At 31.6% G+C, this 24,780-nt stretch overlaps 1 protein-coding gene across 2 annotated transcripts in view; it reads left to right on the forward strand.

Moving 5' to 3' along the window:
- Nucleotides 1-1,636: 1,636 nt before the first annotated feature.
- The window catches only part of LOC114337315 (serine proteinase stubble), a 578,368-nt gene continuing 555,224 nt past the window's right edge, over nt 1,637-24,780 (forward strand). Inside the window, exon 1 of one of the 2 annotated variants that reach the window (XM_050645522.1) lies at nt 1,637-1,932. The gene's annotated coding sequence lies outside the window, so the exon portion shown is untranslated. The remainder of the gene's footprint in view (nt 1,933-24,780) is intronic. The other variant, XM_050645521.1, reaches the window with a different exon arrangement.

Below are 24,780 nucleotides of genomic sequence, written 5' to 3' on the forward strand. Positions count from 1 at the left end.
ACCTTGTCTTGCGTTAGTGCTCTCATACATTTCGCGATAAAACGATTCAAAAACCTTAAGGATTTCGGCTCTATCCGTAGCAATGTTGTTGTCTTTGCTTCTTTTCTGTACATATCTTTGTTGCCAATATTGATCGGTGGATATCTTTATTTAATTTCTTCAGTGTTGTGTAGTTAAAGTCGTATTTTTCCGTCAGTTGTCTTCTTTTACTTATTAAGTCTTTGGTATTTTGGCTTAATTTTTCTTTATGGGTCACTACCGTTGGGCAGCACTCCCTTTCGGTTTCTTTTAGTGCCTTCGTTATTAGATTATTTGCTAGTTCGATGTCTTCTGTTTCGTTTTCTAAGTCTTGTATACGTCTGGTTAGTTTAGTATATCTTCATAGAGATCTTTGTTTTCTGGGGGAATCCATTTCTTCTTTCGTGTTTTCAAGATAATCTTTGTTCTTTTCAAGTTGACATTTAATTGTCTCCTTGCTCGGATTAATCTGTGGTCGCTTCCTATCGAAAAATTGCTAAGTACTTCAACATCTTTAATTATTTCATTCTCTATTCGTTATGATAAAATCTATCTCATTTTTGACACTGCTATCTGGGCTTATCCATGTCCATTTTTGCTGAGGCTTTTTATCGAAAAACGAGTTCATCATGGATAAATTTTCCTAGTTTAAGAAGTTAAGCAGTCTTTGCCCTCGTTCATTTCTTTTGCCGTACCCATACTTGCCCAATGCTACTTCTGCATCATCTTGTTTAAAGCCCTATGGCTTAAAGGACTATGTGATTACCAACAGAAAAATTCACCCACGGGAAGTACTTGACGTCAATGACGTCTGCGAATGTGGAAACGCAATATGGAATGGTCATCTGTAAGTACGGCCACTCATACATAATAGAGAAAAAAACTAGATTACCAAGTTCAACAGAAAATCCCTACAACACGAAATTACTAAGTAACTCTACCGAAAAAAACTTGAAGAAAAGATCAATCTTAACACTACCGAAATCATAGACAATTATATACGAAGCATGGGTAAACATAAAAAACCATGTAGACCAAGAAACAATTCTGATATAGTGGGAGGGTACGCTGTGAACTTTACACTTCTTGACCAAACTACCAGATAACTTTTGTGGTGTCTAACGGTAAAAATAGCAATATTTCCTTTTAAGCGTAGTGTTCTTTAAACATTTTTTTTACTTTGTAAATTCACGAACATAATTATTGTATTTTGTTAATTGTTTTTTAGATTGTTCTATTTATTATTTAATTTTAGTTCAATTTTTCAAACTTGTTGGGATTAAAACCATTATTGCTTGTTTTTTCCAAGCAGTGTATATTTTTTAAGTACACATTGTATCAATCCCAATGTGTTGTATTTTCCTTTGCACATTTTTTTATAAATAAATATTTACATGTGTTAAACTGCAACTTTCATTTAAAGAATACCGCTTTTTACCGTTACCTTATGAGGAATCACGGCCTTGAAAATGATAAGAAGAAAAAAGAAAAGGACTCATACGGCACACACAGGGTGTCTGGAATCAACCAGAGAGAGTTTTTCCATTGACCCAGTTGTCTAGCGATGGTGATGCTCTTCGACTCGATTCAAGCAAGACCAGTCTGCTGCGAGCGATCTGTGCCATTCTCTCATCCTCACAAGCGGCATTACCTCAAGTACACCAGTTAGTCGGTAGCGGATTGTCGATTGTAAAAGACTAGCAAGAACAACAGCGTACTGTTGGAAGTTGGTGGCGGACACCGCTGGTTGTAATTTGCGAGTGATTTTTGGACGATCTTCTGCTTCTTCTTCTGGTTTCGTGGTCGGTGGACTTCTCGCCGTTATATTTTTTGTGTTATTTCCGCATCAAGTGCAATCTTAGTGACGATTTAAGTATAGGATTTTAGTGGTTTTTACTGTGGTTACAATACAAAGTAAGCAAATATAATATTGAAAAATTTCAAATAAGTACAAAAAAAGTTTAATGTAAAAAATTGTTTAAAAAATAATAAATGAAGAAAAAATGTTAAACCACATGCATATATTGCCAGTACCTTAAAACACATATTTTTGCACTTTTTTCGACTTGTCTATACCTTTAATTTGAATTATAGTAGAACTGGGAAATAATAGAATATAATAAATCTTTATATTTTAATGAAATTCAAAATACATCATTTGTACTTGCAATTAGTAGCTACTAACTAAGGTAAAGAGTAATTGCACAGATCTCCAAAAAAAATATCAAAGTGTCACTGGAGAGTTCAGTTTACACCCTTATGTTTCATTTTGATTTATTTTTTTATTTACCTTTTATTTTGATTTTTTTAAATTCTAGTCTAATTCTAGTCAACCTATTCGGTGTCCCCCACTGGTAATTATCGTCACTTTTACGTAAAAATTGCGTTTAAACGAGGAAAATATTCAAATAATCGGCTACTAATTAGGTTAAGGGTGTAAACTATTCAATGGGCGCAGCTGTACAATCTGAATTTGGAAGTAAAGGCATATTTCTTTATAAAACATAATTTATGTGATCATCTTTATAAACATTCATCGAGAATTTATCAACATGTCTCGATATTACATTTTATAATGGTGAACCTGGGGTTTGGTAGGTCTTCTGCCCACATTAAAAAAAATCGTAATTACCTTCTTCATAAGACTTCGTTTATTCAGTTATTCATGTCGAATCTGATAACTTTTCGAATACAGAAAAATTTTCGGAAGGGAGCGTAGAGAAAATGCAAAAAAATCCTCAATTTTGGAGCGTCCGGCAAATGGAGTACCCTTAAAAATTTGTTGGGAAATATTGCCAGTAAATTGTAAGTATTTTTATCAAACCTACAAAAAAATGTATGGGCCAAAAATATTGATTTTTGCAATTTGATTAAAAAAAAATTGTTAAAAAAAATTTGGCCCACTTTTCACATGGGCAACTTCTTGAACCTTATTCTGCTATGTCTCACGAATGTAATTATGCAAAAAAATCTCATGGGAATATTTTTCCCAACGAACCCGCCGTTTTCGCCTTGTCTAAAACGAAGTCTTATGAGGAAGGTAATATTGTTTTTTTTTTTAATGTCGGCCCAAGCTCTATGCTATGTGGTTTGTCCCTACAATTTGCTACAGCCAATCATTATTTTTAAAAATATTTATTGATAATAAATCCAAATAAATCTACCAATGGATATTAAATGAATAAAATTAATACCAAAAATAATATTTGTACCTTTAACCACCATTCCAGTAATATGCCCGTACGGTGTGTAAGTTTCAGTTAGCTAGTAATACATTTTTCCGTTTTTTCCAGATTTTTATTTCTTGCGATTTTTATTCCTCTCATTTTTTTGCTCGTTTGTTAAATAAATGCATCACTGTTTTTTTATGTCTAGCCTACCAAAATTTCTTCACTATCTAACACTTGTGTCTTATTACTGTCCTTCTAAGTGCGTTTTGAACAGATTCAGCTCATTTCTGATTGCTCCATTGCTAATATGGTCCCTTAGGGTTAAACTTCGATAATTCTCATGTATCTTAGTTCCATTGAATACTTTTCTTTCTAGTAGTTTTGAAAAAATTCAGCTTTCATCTCTCTAAATTACCTAATATTACTTTAAGGGAAAAAGAACAAAATGCAAAATTTTGACGCATGTCAAAATTTTCAATGTACTTTGAATGAATGTTTTTGGAATCCTTAGAAAACTAATAAGTATTTTTGAAAAATGTAAACGGAGAATGAAAGATTACTTTATTGCCGAGGGCCGAAAGTCCCTTAGAATGAATAAAAAGTTTCTTTTGAATCAGATATTTGAAATTAAAAATCACACTAAATTTTCTCCTATATAGAAGTTTTCAGGGACTTTCGGCCCTCGGTAAGAACGTAATCTTTTGATCTGCGTTTAAATTTTTCAAAAATACTTATTAGTTTTCTCAGGGTCCGAAGAAAAATGAATCCCATGTAAATAGCATTGAAGCCGAAAGTTCGTACCCATCCCCATTGTTTACTGTAACTTGTGCTCTCTATCTTTTATTTCATTTCGATAAGCGTAGGTTCATTTTCTATTCTCTAAGTCATTCTTCTTGTATTGTGTCAGTCTACTTTTATCTCTGCCTATCTCCAGTATTTAGTATGTTCTTTAACGGTAAAATATTACAAAACCTCTAAATTTTAAAGAACCGCTTGGATTGACATGAGATTTGGCATACACATAGCCAACAAGTCAAAGAAAAAAAGTGATATTGTGCTTTTGCTCTGGGGGTGACTTTCAGCCCCTCTCGGGGGTGACTTTCAGCCCCTCTCGGGGGTGAAAAAATGTATGTCCAAAGTAAGTCCGGAAATCGATAAACTGGCTAATTCTAAGCAACTTTTGTTCTATAGAGTTTTTTCACCAAGTCAATACTTGTCGAGTTATTTGCACGTGTACGTGTTCATTTTTCAACATATTAACCACGTTTTAGACAGTTTTTCGGAAATAACTCAAAAAGTAAGTCTTTTGTCGAAAAAACATTCTGAAGAAAAATATAGCCTGTGAAAAAGTGAAAAAAACGGTATACATATTAGCTCTCTACACCTAGCAGAACCTGAGTTATAGCTAATGAAATATAGGTTCATATTCGTCAAATTCCAAATCAAATATTTTAACATGACATAACCAAAAAATGAAGCACTTTTTGGGTAAAACTCATTACAACTTTCTTAAAATGTTTAAAAATCTTTATTTTGTTTTATAAAAAAGATTTCTAGCATCAAAACTAAATAAGTTACGCTCAAAATAAAGTTGGTCCCTTTTTGTTGGTAAAAAAATCGTGAAAATCACCCCCTAATTTGCACCTCAAATTAACTTAATCGTTACCACTTGACAAGTTTCCTTACTGTGCATGTATTGTTTATATGATCTGTAAGTTTCATCGGTTCAAAGCCCTTATTTTTAAAAGGGTTGTAGTTAAAAGGGTTTGAACGATTCTCTAATCACGAGTGGATGCAAATTTAGAAACACCAAATCTTAACCAATTTTTGTCTCATAGAAAAACAAAAAAAAATACAAAATATTCAGAAAAGCAAAGCCGACTTTCTTTATGGTTTGGAGATTTTTGGTATCTCTAACAATTTTTAAGTTATTTTGAAAAAAAGCATTTTGAAAATTTTATTTTAAAACGAATTTTTTTCAAAAATAAGCACATTGAGTCGATGAAACTTACAGATCATATAAACAAGACTTAACTAAAGAAACATGTGAAGCGGTAGTGATTAATTTCATTTAAGTTGATAATTAGGGGTTGATTTTCCCGTATTTTTTTTGCCAAAACAAAATTGACCAACTTTATTTTGAGCGTAACTTGCTTACATTTGATGCTAGAAACTTTTTTTATAAAACAAAAATAAAGCTTTTTTAAAACACTTTAAAAAAAGTTCTAATGAGTTTTCCCCAAAAAGTACTTAGTTTTTTGGATATTTTACGTTGAAATATTCCATTTGCAATTTGGCGGACATGAATTTATTTTTTATTTGCTATAACTCTGGTTCTACTAGGTATCTACCTCATACGTACACCATTTGTTTTATTATTTTACAGGCTATAGTTTTGCTAAGAATGTTCTTTTTGGTGAAATACTTACTTTTTGAATTACTTGCGAAAAACTGTCTAAAGACGTGGATTTTTTTTGAAAAATGAATATATTCACTCGCAAATAACTCAAAAAGTGTTGACTTAGTGAAAAACTCTCTAGAAAAAAAGTGGCTTAGAATATAGTCAGTTTATCTATTTCCGGACTTATTTTCGACATATACTTTTTCACCTCCAAGAAGGAGTTAAACTCACCCCCAGGGCAAAAGCACACGTCGGCACAATATCTCTTTTTTCTTTTATGTACATGCCAAAATTCATTTGAATCCAAGCGGTTCTTTAAAATTTGCAGCAAAAACCGTGAAAGAATGTACTAATTGGACAAATCCGATTTCGTGGGAATTGTCCAATAAACATGTGAGTCTTTTGTAGGAGTTTTATTTCTTTCTTAATAAGTTATTTGCTTCCTTTCCAATTTGACATAACGTTATTGCGTTAATAAATTTTATTGAAGATTTTCTGTTATTTCGTTTCTCATATAGAAACGAGACAAATTAATATGCTTAGAATAACCAAAAGTTTCGTAATTAAGTTCAAACGACAAAAATTTAATTTATTGCTTACCAATGATTCTTATACATTTGAAAAAACATATGATTTACATTTCAATGTATAACATTTCATGTATAATAATTTCACAGCTCGTAAAGTGCAAATTGCTAGGATTTGAGAAATTGTTACCAGTTAATTATGCATAGATTTAATCCGTTTGCATAATCTACTGTCAGGTTTACAAAGCTGAATAATAAATCTTTAATCAATAATTCAAATATAATCGAATAACTAATATAGACATTCTGAGAAGAGAGTAAAATTTTGTTTTGCCATTTATTTTTTCTTTTCCATCGTCATTCATGAGTTTGGTCACATTATTTGTTGTATCGTGTCCTTCGTCTTAGTTATTCTTACACATTTAGCTTCTTTTGGGTATAATCTGAACTCCCATGTCCTACTGTTAATTCGTCTTGAGAAATTTGCACACCACTTTTCGTTCAATTTATTAATTTCGTAGTTTCTTCTGACTCTCCATGTGCCGTCTTCCTCTTGCATCTGGCCGTATACTTTTCTCAGTATCTTTATTTTGAATGTCTTGAGTTGCGCTTTTTTTTTGTGGTTACCCAGCTTTCATAACTATTCAGGTCTAATAATGAATGTTCTCTAGATAGTCAATTTTGTTCTTTTGTCTAATAATTTCGATGTCATCAATATTTTATTACGATTATTTTTTTCACCTGTCAAATTCTGACGTTTTTGCTTTTTCAGCCAATCACCACGCGTCGTTCTAGCCAATCATTGAGTGTAATACTGATAAAACAGCCTCTTCCTTGATAAAACAGTCTCTTCCCTGATAAAACTTAAGGTACCCTAAATTTCACATAATACGTACATACCTGTGTTTACTAACTTAATTTATGAACAGCCCTGGTACATAGATATTTTAAAAACACTAACCACGATATACTCAGATTTTCTACAGTTTTTATTTTCAAAATAAATATTTCTAAAAATATTTTCACAGATGCCCGTATTTACTAATAATACATATAGGTTCACAAAATAATCTTTTCAAATACCACTCGTCCTCTAAATTTTGCTTGATAAATTTTTTCGTTTTCATACTTAAACTTCTTTATTTAGGGTAAAATCACTCAAACAAACCGAAATGGATAAAATCTCGTGATTTTATCATTCGGTTTGTTTTCGTAATTTTACCAAATAAAGAAGTTTTCGTGAAAACAAAAAAATTTATCGATAAAATTTAGAGGACTCGTGGTATTACCTTTGATTATTACATTATGTACGATTCCTACTGGAAACATGTGCATTAATTTCGCTATTTACGGAATTGCTTTGACTGATTTCTGTGCTCAGGTATAGAAAGGCATCAATACGTTCGACGTTATAGTTGTCTATTCCGATCCAGACCAGCTCCGAGATCAGTTTGCTTAAACGCTTCCATTAGTATTTTCCTGCTCCTACCTATGATAGCTACATCCGTTGATATATTCATAAATATTTAGAATGAATTCTTATACATAATGTATAATATGTATAAACAAAGTTGTTGCTTTATTTGCCCTATCTACTTTCTTCATTCCATATAACCTCCAAAGTATTGGCTCACTTTTAATTTATTATTCAAAAAGGCGTTCTTTCATATTATTTTTGATAAATCCTTATATACTTATTATGCAGTATTTAAGACAGCAAATCGTATGAAAAGGTTAGTTCTTAATACCTATCATACTTGTATCAGAGTAGCTGATACAATTCAGTCAGACATCCTGTATACAAATATCTCTGTATCTGACAGATGTCCAAGATTTGTTTCAATATAAAAAAGAAGGTATTCTCCCTAATAACTACATAATCCTAACTTAGATGAGCCATTATATTACAAATATCTTCATAACTTTATCAAATTACTTAACGAATACCTCTACCATTGTCCAATAATTGGATTATTATTAACCTAGTGTTTGCTGCGGTCTAAAATTCTTACCATCAATAATTGAGTTATGATCGTCATTAGCCTTTGCAGCTAGTATATTATTTCCTAGTCAGCAGGTGGCCACTAACACTAAAGCCGTTTCTAATTCCAATTTGCTCCTTTGATTTTATGCTTAGCAAAGTTCAATACATACTTAAGCGTATAAAGTGCCAGGCATTTTGCTATTTGTTGTCTACTTATTGCAAAATTTTAAATTCAATAATCGATTCCTAATTGTGTGCAATATTAATAAAATATACTATACATATATACTATAAAATATACTATATACAATACTATATACAATACATTAGGTATATACAATATACTATAAAATAAACTAATTTTATTTAAATTTGTATCCTTTATGATGTATCAAATCAATACTTAACGAAAACTTTGAAAATGAAACTAATCATATTTTTTTTCTGCAGCCGTCACGAAAACTTACATAAGTTTCGGTATGATTTATTAAATCAAAAGTTCCACTTTACACAAATCATACCAAAAGCAACTATTTTCGGGATGACCTTTTTCACTTTTGGAACGATGTCTTTAGTATCTACGTAGATACTCACACTTTCTTAACAATAAGCTAACTTACATATATTTTTATTATGGTAGCGCTTGTCATAAAATTCAAAGGTGTTTTCGCTTTTCCATTTTAAAAAAATAGTGAAAGTAACGCCGAATTGATTCCACATGGGATTACTGAAGCTGAGAAAACGGCTATTTATTAATTATTGTTTTTGTACTTTGGTGGCTTATTAAAATATAAATATAATATAAATATAATATAAATATAATATAAATATAATATAAATATAAATATATATATATATATATATATATATATATATATATATATATATATATAAAGAAGTTTGGTATTATTGACTGACAATATGTAGACTTTAGTTTTTTATTGAGGTTGCAGTCATTTATTTCTAAGGGGCAGGGTAAGAGAAACTCTGTGTTATAATCAAGCTTTCGCAAAATTTATTGAAACATTGGAACTTGAAAACCATTAGGATAAAGATTTTTTTAGATATTTTATGTTTTTGTAGAAATGTCAAATTAAGGAACAAGCCTCACGTTGTAAGTTTTTGTACTAATTTTTATGCAATGTTCTTTCATTTCGTTGTATTTATTTATAACTATATAATAATTTTAGCTAATCCTGACGAAGCAAATAAATTTTGCGAAAGCTTGATTATAACACAGAGTTTCTCTTACCCTGCCCCTTAGAAATAAATGACTGCAACCTCAATAAAAAACTAAAGTCTATATATATATATATATATATATATATATATATATATATATATATATATATATATATATATATATTGCATTTGCGTCCCTCGTGGCTTCTGTATAGTTTTGACTCTTCGTGACTTCCGATCAATATACAGCGTGTATATTAACAAGAATGATTCCATACAGTTAGCGCTCGCTTTGGCATCCGTTATACTGGCAACAATGTACTTATAATATCAAGTAAAATATTTAACCTTGGTCGTGTTTACGTGAGAATTTAGTTGAAGAACCCAGACAAATTCTATTTATAACCTCTAGGTGGTTTGCTCGGATATACGATAAAGATTTGCTGTAAATTCTTTGTTTTCGTTTTTATACTCTTAAATCAGGTTAGAAAAACTTATTTCTTGGGTGTAGTTATGAATAATGTATTTTCTAGACTTTAAAATTTTCTATTTTATTTCGATGGAAGATTATGGATTTCGGAAGATTTCGATGGAATAAGTTATAATGTAACATACCTAATACCACTATATACCCTTGACAAATGTTTTTTTTTTAGTTAATAATTGTTTGATGAGCCTTTCGATAGGTTAGGTTAAGTTTACCTTAAATTTTATTTTGATAAATAATCAGTATTGTTTCTCTCTCTCTCTCTCTCTCTCTCTCTCTCTTTCTCTCTCCCTCTCTCTCTCTCTCTCTCCCTCTCCCTGTAATACCTTCCCTTATTATGAAGTATTGGGCGCTCTTGCGTTTCTTAGCCAAAAATCAAAGATGGCTGATTCGCAGGATTAGCGCATTCTTTTCTGTTTTATTCTTTCGAAATTTGCTATACAAGTATTTTCCATTGCTCTCTGTTTCTCGCTCTTTGTTTGACTTCTCTTCATCTCAACGCCAATTCTTTCATGATCTCTTGTAACAGTTCTTCTCCAGCTATGAATATTTAGATTTTGGTTAACTGTGATATATCGCCTGTGTTCCAGATTTTCCTTAAGAGGAAACAGTAGCGATCAACAGGTAGCGAAAATGCGTTCCAAGATTGCGGCTGTAATTTTGAATATTTTTTCGAAATATTTGGCACACGTATTCGTAATATAATAAAGAATGGCGGTACAGAGCCCAATTTGAAAAATATATTAATATGTAGAAATTACTCTGTAATTAAATACAATATTAAAAAAACGAGCCTGTACTGCCATTAAGAAGAACAAAAACATACACTTCCTTCAAATAAACTTCTTTATCCGATGCCTAGATTTTGTGTAATTTTGGAACTACTAAAATTTTTTATTTCATTAGTAGTTATAAAATGACACAAAATCTAGGCATCGGAAAAAAAGTTTATTTGAAGAAAGTGTATTTTTTTGTTCTTCTTAATGTCGGTACAGGCTCGTTTTTTTAATATTGTATTTAATTACAGAGTAATTTCCACATATTAATATATTTTTCAAATTGGGCTCTGTACCGCCATTCTTTATTATATTACGAATACGTGTGCCAAATATCTCGAAAAAATATTCAAAATTAGAGCCGCAATCTTGGAACGCGTTTTGGCTACTTGTTGATCGCTACTGTATCACCTTAATGTATTATATGATTATACAGGGTGTCCCGAAAAGAATGGTCATAAATTATACCACACATTCTGGGGTCAAAAATAGTTCGGTTGAACCTAACTTACCTTAGTACAAATATGTTCATAAAAAAAGTTACAGCTCTTTGAAGTTACAAAATGAAAATCGATTTTTTTCAATATATCGAAAACTCTTAAAGATTTTTTATTGAAAACGGGCATGTATCATTCTTATGACAGGCCCACCTTAAAACCAAATTATAGTGAAATTTGTCCACTCCATAAAAAATTTATGGGGATTTTGTTCCCTTGACCCCCCCAAACTTTTGTGTACGTTACAATTAATTCATTATTGTGGTACCATTAGTTGAACACAACGTTTTTAAAACTTTTTTGCCTCTTAGTATTTTTTCGATGAGCCAGTTTTTATCGAGATGCGGCTACTTTTTTACTATATTTACATAAAAAATTTATGGGGGTTTTGTTCCTTTAAACCCCCCAAATGTTTGTGTACGTTCCAATTAAACTATTATTGTGGTACCATTAGTTAAACACAGTGTTTTTAAAACTTTTTTGTCTCTTAGTCTTTTTTTGATAAGTCAACTTTTATCGAGATGTGGCTTCTTTTTCAAAATATACCAAAAAATTTAAGTTATAAATAAATTTTCAGATTATTAACAGGTGTCTATAATCATACTTAACCATATACAAATAGGTGGTGGATTCGACAAATATTCAAAATATCTCGATAAACACTGGCTTATCAAGAAAGTACTAAGAGGCAAAAAAGTTTTAAAAATATTGTGTTTAACTAATAGTGCCACAATAATAATTTAATTGGAACGTACATAAAAGTTTGGGGGGTTTAAGGGAACAAAACCCCCATAAAATTTTTATGGGGTACACAAATTTCACTATATTTTTTTTTTAAGATGTTGCTACGATAAAGATTCCTCATGTCCATTTTCAATAAAAAAACCTCTAGGAGTTTTCGATATATTAAAAAAAATCGATTTTCATTTTGTAACTTCAAAGGGCTGTAACTTTTTTTGGGTGCACTATTGTATATAGGTAAGTGAGGCTTAATCAACCTATTTTTGTTCCCAGAATCTGTGGTATAATTTATGACCAATCTTTTCGGGACACCCTGTATAAAGAGTGCATATTGTGCCTTTACTATCCTTTTTTCTACAACTGCTCTACTAGCGCCTTTTTTCCATGATCGATCCCAGATATGTAAAGCTATCTACATACCTCCTGTATTTGTCTTCCTTGTATTTTAATTTTAGTTTCTTGGTTGCTGTTTTTTTTTAAGTTTGGTTTTTTTTGTCTTTATCTTCAGGCCCATTATCTTGGGAGTATTTTGCAAGCTTGTCGATCTTCTTTTGCTTATGGCTGCTATGTTCGATTAGGGGACAAATGTCATCTGCGAACTACAAATCGTCCAACTAGTTATGCAATTTCCATCTAATACCTGTTTTATTATCGCTTATTTTCTGCATGATTCAGTCCGTTTTTATTATAAATATTGTCGGGGATAGCACACATTTTTGTTTAACTCCGCTTTGTATAGCTATATCTACTACCATTTTTCCCGCATGTTCTAGTCTGGCTCTATATTTCCTGTAAAATAGTCTGATTAAGTTGATTTATTTTATAGGTAGTCCATATAGTTTTAGAATCTTCCACATTTGTTCTCTGTTTATACCATCGAAGGCCTTTTCAAAGTCAAAGTGAAAGTAAACATGTTTATATTTTTTTGCCATTCACCAGCTTGTTCCAAGATAATTATAGAGTACAAGAGATACAGAGGTACAGGGACAAGATACAGAGGTAGGTACAGATATAATACAAATGTGGTCGATAGTGGAGCGTTTTGCGCGAAAACCTTCTTGGTTGTTTCTTAGTCTTAGTTTCTTGTCTATTTCTGGCTTCAGTCTATTCAATATAATATTTGACATTAGTTTGAATGTGGCACTTAGCAGTGTTATTTCTCGCCAATTCTCGCATTTATTTAAATCGCCCTTTTTTGGTATCTTAATGGTTAAACCCACGTTCCATTTCTGTGGGAGCTCCTGGTCGGCCCATATCTTGTTAAAGAATTTGTGTAACATTTGTACTGATTCGTTTGCGTCCGCCTTTATTAAATCTATCGGTAGTTTGTCGCTTTCAGCGGCTTTGCCATTTTTTTAGTTGATTCAGTGTGTTTTGTATTTCTTCTTTGGTAATTTCAACTGTTCTAATGTTTATTTCCTGTATTACATTATCTCCGTCTATATGTGGTGTTTGGAATATATTTCCTCGCAGGGTTCTTTTCATCTTTGTATTATTTTATGTTCTGATTTAATTATATTATTTCCTTGTTTATCTTTGATTTGTTTATTACTGTTTAGTGTTTTCCCTGTCAAATTTCGGATGATATTGTACTGTATTTGATGGTCGTTTTCTTGCGCAACTTTTTCTGACATTTTTACCATATGATTTACGTAGTATCTTTTGTCTTTTCTGGCTTGCTTTTTAACCGCTATATTTTTCTTTGTATTTCCTTTCTACTACTTTTCCTTAAAATAAGGTTTTTGTCAGGACACTTGACCAGCCAGGTAGCAAATGGTTCTTTTAGAGTTATGCCTATTACATTATAAATACAACAATGCCCGTCACAGTTCGGACGAGAGTTTTAATTATTAACAAATAAGGGTCAAATATGACAATTTTTTCGCTTAAATGGCTACAGGTAAAAATAACGTAATTAAATATGTTATTTAGATTATTCATCTTTTAGTAGATAAGCAAAGGTTTAAAATGGAAGTTTTTGAGTTTTGTTCTGATTATTTGTTACTTCGGAAATTGCAAAATAAAACTAAATTTCGAACATAAAGAAATTGCTACAACTTTTGCAAAAATGAACTTAAGACTTTGATATTGCATGAAATGTTGAGTCAAACAGTCCACATAATGCATAAAAAAATGCAAGACGATTTGTCAATTAGTTTAAATTGCATTCGATTTGTTTATCACAAAGAACTTTTTTGCAATGTTGTTGTTCAGAAAATAATAATGATACAGCAATTCTGTGGAAACCACAGAAAAGAAGAATACTTACATTTTCAACTTATTTAAAAAATCAATAAGAAGTCATTTTTACTATTCTGAAAACATTTTACGAAAGTAGAATCATTTTTGGCTTATAAACAATTTGAATAACCATATTAACATATTGACTAAATCTGCGTTGGGATTTGAAAAGCTGATATTTTGACACGAATTTAAAAAAATAAACTTTTCGCCTAGGTTAATTACGAGCAAATTAAGCCACTTTTATTACTTATTTAATTTACAGTTACTTCTATATACATAAAAGTCTCCTGTAACAGTGTTAGTTATCATATTCCTCCGAAACGGCTTGGCAGATTTTTATGAAATTTTACACATATATTCTGTAGGATTGAAAATAGATTGTAATCTATTATTTATACCCATAAGTTATAAGGGGGTTACCCTCTGCCACTTTTTTATTGTTTTAGAAAAAATTGTCTACCTTAATTTTATAGTATGTACCATTAAAAATATATATACAACCCTTAATTTTCACCCTTCTATCACCAAGACCCTATTTTTTAATAGCCATCTATTTATTTACATCTATAAAATTCTCCTGTCGTAATGTTAGTTGCCATAATCCTCCGATACCGCTTGAACGATTTTTATGAAATTATATATGTATACTCGAAAGTCTTAGAATCATAATTATCGGCCCCATAACATTTTGTATTGTTAGGTAGGTATATGTGTACATAACATACTCTACAAGACTACAAGAAATATATATAAATTTTTAAAAAATAATGATCAAAATCCATCAGCTATCTCTGGAGATATAAAGAGCAACATATCTTTGAAAAATAAATTTCATTTTTTGAGTGCACGGATTTTAATAATTCCCCTCCACCGACCACGAGTCGATTTCGTTAGGGCGTTATTTTTAAAGATATATTAACCACTCTGTTCAAGTTTACTCAAACTTTTACATATAAACTATATACATACCTTGAACTTCAAACTAGCGCTAGTTAGCTTTCTTAATAAAAAAAAGTGGCTAACTTTGACCGTAATTAACCAAGGTGAATGTTTTTTTAACATTTATGTAAAAGTACACATCGAAAACAATGTGATAACTACATGGGTATTTCCTGTACACCAACAATCAGCAAAATATACGGAAGGATCTTAAAAAACCGAATAGAGACGAATACAAGAAAATGGAAGCAGAAGAACAAGCAGGATTTAGAGCCGGAAGATCTACAATTGATCACCTTTTTGCAATCGCACAAGTCATGGAAAAGAAAACAGCGATTAACCAAGAGATTCATTTCGTATATTATATTGATCTGAAAAAGGCATACGACAGTGTACCTTCGGTAAAGTTATGGGAGGCAATGGAGAATACAAATATAAACATAGAAATGTGAAAAGTGAAAATTACCCCTAACTGTAAAAAATTATAAAACAACATTTTTAACTTTAATATTGTCAACATTTGGTTTTTATTAGGTACATAATGATTGTTTTATGCTTTAAGATATACTATCATAATATTTCAACCCTTAAAACCACCCTTGTTGAAGCTATATATAAAAAAATTACTTATCCTAAAAGAATCATTTCGGCTTGCATCGATTTACATAAAAATTTGGGATTAGGATCATATCACCCTGTACTTCATATTCTAGATCATGCTTAAGGGCGTTGATTATTTTAGGGGTGTAACCTACCCCTTATTGACAAAAATATATAAAAACATTGTAAATTTTAATATGGGTAAAATTTGGTTTTGATTGGTTAAATAATGATTGTTTTATACTTTAGAATAAAATATTATATTTCAAGCCTTAAAAACCACCCTTAATAACATCACAAATTTTATAAGTAGATAGTTTAATAGATCTATACAGAAAAAAAGTAGAATTAAAGAATTACAAAAACATTTATTTACAAAAAATACGAATTTACAAATATGTACAAATACAAATAGTTTTTTAGTCATCTTCCAGTATATCAACCGGTTCTGTGGTATTATACATACATTGAAAATTATCCATAAGCAGCCTATTCGATATTTAAAAAAAATCGTTTTCTAAACATGGCTCCTTCATTTTTGACGATAAAAAGTTTTTTCAAAAATAATTCTGTAGGATTTTTGAAGACTTCTAAGATCGTGAAAACTAAATTCTGTAAGATCCCTTAGTTTTTAATTGGGGTGAGTTTAAAAGACTCGAATAAAGGGGTGTCTGCTCGTAAATAGAGGTTTCAAATAGCCATAGTATCTCGCTATCTGTTCACTGTAATGAAAATCCATGCACAAGAGAATTTTACTTATTAAATAATAAGCTACAATTTAATAGTCCATAATTTTTTCGTATCTCCAGTATTTTCGGAGATATTTTGAAGTAAAAGGTGACATAGGAAATTGCAAAAAATCAATTTTTCGTTAAAGTCCAATTTTTCTAAAATTAGGCCTTTTAAATAGGTCAAACTTCTAGGGTGTATTGATAATACGAATATAAAGGGAATTACAGAAAGGTAAAGACCAATTTTTAATCAGTAGGGTAGTTAGGGGGTTGTTTTCACTGATTTTTTCATAGAGAATAGCAGGTACCGACATTTTTTGATCATAAGTCGCTTAATTTTCATGCTAGGAGCTTCATATTATTATGTTTTGAAAGGTCTATCATTATACTTAAAAAGATTATTTAAGTTTAATTTAATTTGTGTTACTAAAAGATGCATTTTTGATATCTACAGTTTTTTTGATTAAATCCATATTTTTCAAGGTATTCTCAAAAAACCATCTAAAAAAGTCGATTTTTTCGTCGAAAAACTGTTACTTTCAAGCGCGAATATCTCGAAAAATACTAGTTTTACGAAGAAAATGTAAAAAACATTTTCTTAGAATTCATTTTTACATCGATTTACGTGGTTAAAATATAATAAAAAATTCCCGTCCCCGAGATGGGGTGGCAACCACCCCAAGCTTTTAGCGTACAGCGGCATGATATAGAAAATGATCCTTGGACTATTCCCTACCCTCTGTGAAAATTTCAAGTAAATCCATGCTGGACGAAAAAATTGCGAGCCAAAATGCTTCATTTTCTCGACTATAGAAGAAGGAGAAACAATCAGTAAATGTAACGAATATAAATACCTGGGTATGAAAATCACGAATGATGGAACACTGGACGGAGCCATTAAAGAACGAAATACTCAGGGCAGGAAAGCAATTAGGCTCCTAAACTCAGTACTCTGGGGCAAGCAGATAAACAACCAAAACAAGAAAAAATCTATAACGCCGTAGTGAAAAGCATTATAACATACAGCTGCGAAGTATGGCATATCAAGGAAAAATCAAAACAAATGTTAGATGTCACTGAAATGGATTTTTGGTGAAGAGCTGCAGGAAGATCAAGAAGAGAACATGTCACCAATGAACGGATACGAGAAATAATGAAGGTCACACATACAATAAATGACGAAATCAACGAAATAAACTACGATGGTTGGGTCACGTACAAAGAATGCATGAAGATAGAATCACAAAACAAGTGCAAAACTAGAAACCGCAAGGTAGAAGAAGAAGAGGTAGACCGAGAAAAAGTTGGCAGGCAGGAATAAACAAAGCCATGGATGAAAGAGGTCTGTAAGTAGATCAATGTGCGGACAGAGAGGAATGGCGAACGGCGAACGGGTATCGGAAGACGGAGAAGGTTATAAACCGATAATACAATAATAATGTAAAAGTACCAGCTTTTTAAATTCTAAAGTCTAGGGATGGTGCATGGCGGTTGTTGAACAAAAAACCGGGTTTCGGTTATACCGTTTTTTTTTACTTACGGTTTAACCTGGCGGTTATAACCGGTCAAATAACCGGTTGTTCCAAAAACCGGTTAAATATTGCACTTTAGTTTGCTCAATTTTCCTCCCGAAAAATTTCCCAACCAATTCAACCTATAAAAATTTTCCTAGGCGCTCTCAAATTACCCTAAAAATGGGCGAAAGTACCCCAATCTCTGATTCGTCGCTCGTTGTAGACGGTTTCGGCGTATAGTGCGTTGTCAATAATTGGGATATTCTCAAAAATGATGATCCTACCCGATCTACCGAATGTCCCTTAGATCTATCAAGTTTAGAAAAATATCCAAATGACTTATATTTTACTTAAAAATAAATTCGATAAACCAATTCATTATTTACTTCTCTATTGCCATCAAAAAATTTCAGTAGGTTATATTTTTTAATACGTTTGTAATACCTACCTTTTATGTATTTCCTAATATTTAAAAATTACATATTGGAGATTCCTAATCGTATTTCGGTATTCACATTTCATACAAGACTGTCAAGTCTCAAGTACTCAAGTATAAACAATTTTTAGATGATGGTTGGAATATCGATTTCAAGCAGATCACTTACTTTTTTACGTAACTATATTATCATCTAAAACTAAATAACTATTCCCAAAATTGTTTCATAAAAGCTGATGTGACAATTTCGTCCAGTTCTCTATTAGTAAATAAAAGTTGAATTATGGTTGTTTGGGTTAATTACTTATTACTTCGCATATTATTTATAATACATATGATTGAGATCGAAGATAGATAGCAATTTCTTCATTTTTCTCTAAATAAATTTTTTTTCCACAGGTAAATTATTCGGTTTTTCACCGGTTATTACTTTAAAAAGAAAAAACCGGTTATAAACGGGACAAAAAAAAAACGGTAAAACCGATTATTTCGAATTAAAAAACCGGTTTTAGGTTATAACCGGTAGGTTTTTCCCATCCCTAAATCGATTAATTTAGTTTGCAGTCAATACTAACAAAGTTATTCAAATTGTTTATAAGCCAAAAATGACTCTACTTTACTAAAATATTTTCGGAATGATAAAAATGACTTTTTATTATTTTTTTAAAAACTTTGAAAACATAAGTATTCTTTTTTCATGCGGTTTTCACATAGCAAATTTTTTATTTTTGAAATTTAAGTTTTATTTTGCAACTTCCGAAGCAACAAATAATCGTACCAAAATTCAAAAACTGACATTTTTGACCCTTATTTGCTAATAACTAAAATTATCGTCCGAACTGTAACGGACATTTTTATATTTATAATGTAATAGGTATATAGTATCCAAAAAATCCATTTGCAACCTGGCCGGTCAAGTGTTCCGAACGTATATTTTTGCCTTATTTCCCTGGAGTACAATGTGTCTCCGGTTATCCATTTCTTTTCTCTTTTTTTTTCATCCCTATAATTTCGTTTGCAGTTTTTGCATAATATCCTTGAAGTTCTTCCATATTTCTTCCACTGTTTCCTCATGTTGGGACACTGCTGTTCGGTTTAATTTCAATCTTTTTGTGAATTCGATTCTTTTGTTTACTTTCCGGTTTTTGTCTTTGGCTAATTTCATCTTTATTTTGACCCTTACTTCAAAGACGCATGTCTTTGATATGTTTAATTGCAGACCAAATATTTGATTTTCGTTTTCAACCAGTCGTGTAAGATCAATCAGCTCTGATTGACTATTTGCAAGAAGGGCTGTGTCATCTGCGAAACGTAGGCTGTCTATTTTATGATTATTTATTGAGATGACTTTTTCCCATCCTTCAAGTGCTCTTCTCATAATATGCTCTTCATATATGTTGAATAATCGTGGAGATAGTATACATCCCTGTCTGACACCCTGTTCTGGATGAAATTCCTTTGAAAGTGTGTCAAGCACTTTAACTGATCCAATAGTGTGTTCGTATAGTTCAGTTATAAGCGAAATAAGGTGTTGGGGTACGCCTACTTCTTTTAGTATTTGCCATAAGTGTCTCCACTTGACCCTGTCGAACGCCTTACGATAATCTATAAAGCATATGTACAGTGGAATATTAAATTCCCTATATTTTTCGATTATCTGTCTTATATTCAACAGGTGTTCTCGAGTACCTCTACCTTTTGTCTCTCATTGATTATATTTAGTATTATTTTACTGGCATGTGATATATGAGAAATAGTTCTATAATTGTCGCATTTATGGAAGCTGCCTTTTTTATGAATTGTTGTTATTGTAGATTTTGTCCAGTCTTCAGGCCATTGTTTAGAATGCCATATTTGGTTACAGAGTAGATGAAGTAATTTTACGCCAGTTTCTTCTGTGGCTTTGAGTATTTCTGCTGTTATCATATCTGGACCTGGTGCTTTATTATATTTAAGCTTAATGATCACTAGTCTTACTTTATTTTCAAGTATATCAGGTTCTCCTTCTACTTCATCAAAGATTTGGTTAACAGGTTCTTGGGGTTAATCATCTTTATATAGGTACCTGCAATACGATCTCCATGTCTCTGCTATATCTTCTCTGATTGTTCTCAGAGTTCCAGTGTTGTCTTCAATGGCCCAAGTTCTGGCTTTGAAGTATCTTGTTAAGTAGCGTATTTTTCTAAATAGATCTCTCGGCTGATTATTCTGATCATGTCTCTCAATTTCTTTGCATATACTTTGATAGTACAGTTTTTTATCTGCCTTGCATCTTCGCTTTACTTTTTTATTGAGGTTTCTCAAACTAGCTTTTTTCCTTTCACTATGCATACCACTTTGACAAAGATTTCTTCTATTCTCAATGATTTGAAAGGTTCCATCTGTTATCCAGTGTTTCCGTTTCACAGGATTAGGTGTTGTTACACAATGTTTAAAAGTCTCCCATATTTCTTGTGATGTTCCGTTACGAATAGAGGGCATTATTTTATGTAATTACTTCTTGGAGAAGTTCGTCCTGCGTTTTTAGTTCTATCTAATGATCTATCTGATTATATCTATTATATAGGTGGTGACATTATAATTCATATATTATAGTATAAGAATAGAAAAATTATATTATTAAAAATATTGTAATAAATAATTATATCTATGCATCTATAAGCGAGGTTCCTATAGCCTCTGCTACTTCTCGCATTTCGACCGCTATCTTTTTCTGTCCATCCATTCGTCTTCTTTGATGGCTTTATCTCTCATGATGTACTGTACATCTTCTTGCCAGGTAACTGAAGGCCTTCCCCTTCTTCTTTTTTGTTGTGGTATGTAATTTAAAGCTTTCTTTGGCCACCTATCTTCATTCATTCGTTTGACGTGACCATACCACACTAGTTGTCTCGTTTCAATTCTATCTACACTGGAATATAGTTTTTGTCCTCCTTTCTGATGCGATCTTTTATATACCACACGCTCTCCTTAGATAATCTATTTCTACTACCTACTTCTATTCTCTTTCTATCTTTTTTTGTGATCTGCCAAACTTCTGCTCCATAAGTCATAATAGGCTCTACCAAGGTACGATAGATTGTCGTTTTTTGTCTTATCTCTTTAGACCATAGTAGAGAGCTTAGAATGTTTACCGCTATTTTGCCCTGCTATGTTCTGTTTTCGATGTCTCTTTTGCCTTCTTTATATAATATAGATTCGAGATATTTATATTCTTTAAATGTATTTGTTGTTCTAATTTCTAAATCTGGATCTCCTAATAAAGAATTAAGAATTAAATTCTAACACTTCTATAATATGTTACAATTGAGCAATTAGACTACCAGTTTCGGCAACTGGTTATGATAAATTCATCAATTTTAATGAACATACTTCTTAATTGTTTTTATTCTTGCAGTAAAAAAATACACTGTTAATTATACAAAGAGAATATCATTAATCTGTCACAACAATAATTGTTTTAACATACTACAATAATCATTTATAAAAATATCCGAAGTCTAAATACCAACATTTGAGGTGGCAACAGCGTAGTAGAAGCCATGAGGACATTAACTGAAATATACGGATTCCGCGACAACCTTAAAATGAATAAATATATATTTGGACGTCATCAAAACCGTTAAAGTGATTTTAGATATACAGCAAGCGAACGTGGCGCGCCTGACGGCAACTGCCTCAAGTAATGTGTATATTATTATACAGATAACGTGTCTGAGGACATCCGGCCAATATTTTGTTCAAGCATTGTAGGAAGTGGTACCTTTCACCTGCGATAAATTTTAGAGAAAATCCTCGTGGCAACCGTATATCGGAGTCCACGAAGACCTGGACGCCACGAGAGACTACAGTTTAACATGGGTTATTATATATATATATATATATATATATATATATATATATATATATATATATATATATATATATATATATATATATATATATATAAATTTATAACACTATGCCCACTTTCATAACTTTAGAGGAGAGCTATTTTTGGAAGAGCTTTCAACAAAATGTGTTATTGCCACATCTATTTATTGAGATGTGTGAAACAATATTATAATAGAACATTCTATTATACCTGGATCCCGCGTACCAAAAAAATTTATTAATAACAAGCTGAAAATTTGTTAATTAGCTTAACGGTGTTTAGTCGGACAAACTTTGATGCATGGGAACACTGGAACAGGAGAAGTTTTAATTGTGGACCAGGTTAAAAATTTGGAACGTCAGAATACGAAAACGTTCCATGTATTTTGTCGGACAGAACTTCCAATTGATTTTCTACCATTTCATTAAACTCTCATGCAAAAATCAGACTGGCATTTATCACCAACTGGGCATTTTAATGAGTGGAACACGAAGAACATGTCAAATGACAGGAATCGTGTTGGTTAGTAATAGCAGTCCAATTTTTTGGATGAGAGTTTAATGAAAGGGCAACAAATCAATAATGGGATGTTCTGTCCGACAAAATACCTGGGACGTTTTCGTAATCTGACGTTACAAATTTTTAAACTGTACTGTTAAGCTATTTAGCTTGCTATTAATCAACTTTTTTGGTACGCGGGATCCAGGCCTTATTGTTATTTACATCATGCAATCGTTATAATTATTGTTTATTAAGTATTTATTTAATAGTGTGTAAAAATATCATAATTAGAATAAGGAATAGAGTGTTGTATCCCTCAAAGGTGCAGGTTTAAAAACGTATCTGTGCATAATATGACACAGCCACAGTCAAAACTACAACACCATGACCTGTGACCACCTGTATATGGCCACGTGGGTTGGAAAAGTTTTCACTGTGGCTAGATTTGGTACACTTGGTCATTAAGTGTTAAGTATTCCTCTTATTGTGCGCTTAGTTTTTCTTTGCGATTAAAACGCAAATAAGCAGGACGAATCTAAAGACAAATTTATTCCAACAAACCCGAAAAAATTAATAACCAATAAAGTTAGTACTTCTTATCACCAGATAAGAGTTTAATATGTAAAATATGACACAAACGAACATGTAAATTGATGTGTTGCCTTTTAAAAAGAGTAACAATAGAGAAATAACTAAATGGCCCAATTGAAGCTGCCAAAAAAGTAATTACTAATAAGGATACCAAATAGAAGAAAACCAACTGAAAATAACCTGCTACGCAGACGAAGACATAGTAATCTCTCAAAGTACAGATGATTTACAACGTGTACCGCACCAATTTAATAGAACCGCCAGAAATTCTAACGTGTGAACCTCCCCACAAAAGCAAATACATGGTTATAATGTACAATTAGATAATAGAAAGTAGGAAGGTCTCAGATACAGAATACATTATTAAAAATAATAATGTACACTAATTTAACCTTCCGATGACCAACCTTTTTTTTGTTACAGGGATGACCAACGGGGGGAAAATGACCCCAGGTCAAAAATGTCAAAAATGACAATTAACAAAAAAATGATGTTTTTTTATGGCATGGACTTTATGTCATTCAGCCAGTCACAACATGAGTATTAGTGTCATGTGTAGTGTGTACGTTGAGTAAGTGTCTTGTTGCTTTGCAAAGTCGACGTCATTAGCGTAAAACTACTTGGAATTACACATAATAGACGGTATTTTACTAAACATCAACTTCAGAATATATTTTTTATTCGTAAAATATAGGAAATTTTTTTTATTTCAAAATATGAGGATATCTAGAATGATATTAAAGTCAAATGAAAAAATAATGAGTTAAAAATTGAAAATACTTTTGAATTTATTAAAGAAAAACCTACTCTGGGGTCACAATTTCCCCCGCTTGGTCATCCGCAGGTTGAATCTAGAAACCTTCCTTATCAGAACCATTCTTTTTTGTTGTTATTACTCACAATCTGAGTAAAGATAGAACTGAAAGAAAGGCAATTTATGATTTATTTCGATTCAGAGGCAAGGCATAATCTGCAGACAAGGCTGTTTCTGGTATCACCGTCGTCAGTACAGATGCCTGCCCGCCTCTAAACAAACACAAAACCCAGTTGCTTTTTTAAGGAAAATTTCAAAGATTTTTTTTAAATGTTTTATTTTCAATCTGTTCTTAACTGAGAACAATAGGTAAATTATTTGACAAAAATTAAAAATTTGACCTGTAGAGGGAGATCCAGTGATCACCCTCTTTACATAAATTAAATTAAAACAAATTGAAATAAGTTTAGTTATCACAGATTATTCGAATCTTCTTGCTAGATCCACTACTTTGAATCTCTTCAGGCGTCGTACATCATTGTGGTCATCAGTAAGGTTGCTGGCTAACTCATTTGGATGAGATTCTAGTCTCTTGGAATATTTTTTGTAATATTCTGTTATTACTGTTTTTATGGATGGTACATTGAGGTCTTGCTCTATCACATAGTTTGGCACGTACCAAGGGGCGTTCAATATTGTTCTAAGTCCTTTGTTCTGGAATCTCTGCAGTATTTCTATGTGTGTTTGACTGGCTGTCCCCCAAAATTGGATACCATAGGTCCACACTGGTTTTAATATAGCTTTATATATCAG

The sequence above is a fragment of the Diabrotica virgifera genome, chromosome 3 (assembly GCF_917563875.1).
Source record: "Diabrotica virgifera virgifera chromosome 3, PGI_DIABVI_V3a".
NCBI lineage: Eukaryota > Metazoa > Arthropoda > Insecta > Coleoptera > Chrysomelidae > Diabrotica > Diabrotica virgifera.